This window comes from Callithrix jacchus, chromosome 1, assembly GCF_049354715.1.
Source record: "Callithrix jacchus isolate 240 chromosome 1, calJac240_pri, whole genome shotgun sequence".
Lineage (NCBI taxonomy): Eukaryota > Metazoa > Chordata > Mammalia > Primates > Cebidae > Callithrix > Callithrix jacchus.
In genome coordinates, this window is record NC_133502.1 from 118,869,456 (window position 1) to 118,871,020 (window position 1,565).

A 1,565-nucleotide genomic window follows, 5' to 3' on the forward strand; every position below is an offset into this window, starting at 1 on the left:
CAAGAGTATGCCTGTTTACAAACGAAGGTGTTTTTACCATTGGATCAGAAACTGTCAGATATTCACTGATGCCTTTTTCCTCTTTTCTCTGGGAATGTAGCATTTCCTATATTCCCTGTAGATAGAAAATCTGAGTTGTAATTGTAGTGATATCATGTGAGTAGTAGTCATTATTTTTTTCTTTTTGCTTCTTTGTCTAGCCTTTTCCTTTGTCCTTTTTCTTTCTTTCTCTCTCTCCCTTCCCTCCTTCCTTCCTTCCTTCCTTCCTTCCTTCCTTCCTTCCTTCCTTCCTTCCTTCCTTCCTTCCTTCCTTCCCTTCTTTCTTTCTTTCTTCTCTCTCTCTCTCTCTCTCTTCCTGGCAGTACTGCAATGCCAGTTAATGTATAGAGTAAACAGAACAAGCTCATGTTCCATTTCCTATTTTCAACAATCCATTTAATATTGTCCTCAGAGGGAGAATATTTAAGATATTAAGCTGATAAGAACGGATACTATACTTGATCTTAGCGAAAGGCTGAGAAGAGATTTCTTACTTTTGCTAGATGCAATATCTGACGACAAAGTTCTAAGAGATGGTGGACCCTCAGAGGTAAATAGCCACTGTCACTGAGTTAGTACTTAGAGGAGAGAGAGAGATTGTCATCTAGTCCAAACTGTCACTTAGGACCATTACCTGGGAAAATTACACAATTATATTTTTGAAGCCAGTAAAATTTTAGAGTCTTTTAGATATTTTTTTAAGTCTAGACTCCTAAACAATACAACCACAATATGCTTAGCTACATAGAGTAGAAAAATCATAGCTATACATATATCTAAGCAAGATTATAATATTAAGTCTAATCTTTGAACAAATGTGACAGAGATGTCACCTATATCATAATTAGTTTGTCTTGCCAGATATAGCTAATAAAATATTGTGATGATGCTGACATGACTATAGCACCAGCCTATAGCAACTATAATACATAGAAGACAAAAAATGATATTCCAGATGTTGATGATATAAGTGCAATTCAGAGAAAAACATTTTTGTAAGCCATTTATCATAAACCATTTAATGCATGTGTATGTCTACTAAGGCCCTAACTTAATTATTTTTTTTTTACATGTTTTTAAGTTACACATAGCGTTTATTTTTTGGTTTAGAAGAAAAGTAGTTTGTAGTAAAGTCATGCTTGCAGCTACTCATAATCAGATAGTTACCTAAATAATTTGGAGCAACCTCCCTGCTAAGTATAGCTAGAAAGATGGGAAATTTTTTTATTTTGTTTTGTTTTTTAAACTCATTAAATGGAAACAGGAACCGATAAAGCAGTGAAGATGCATAGAAATAAGAAAATAAGTAACACTGGTATTTTTAGCTACTTTCCCCTAGAAGCATCTAATAATTTCTGAAGAGGAAGCTGATATATAAAAAACTTAAACAGATAGTTTGACAGCCTAGAAGAAATAGAGAACAACAACAACAACAAAAAAAAATGGAGTACAGAAAATGGCAAGTAGAAGAAGCTTTGAAAACCACTATACTTTCTTAAGACCATAAAATGGTAAGTTATACAGGC

The 1,565-nt window shown here is 33.7% G+C and overlaps 1 non-coding gene across 1 annotated transcript; it reads right to left on the reverse strand.

Moving 5' to 3' along the window:
* Positions 1–339: 339 nt before the first annotated feature.
* LOC118147906 (U2 spliceosomal RNA) lies at positions 340–526 on the reverse strand. Its single transcript, XR_004734612.2, has one exon. It is a non-coding gene; the product is annotated as a U2 spliceosomal RNA (small nuclear RNA).
* Positions 527–1,565: the final 1,039 nt, after the last annotated feature.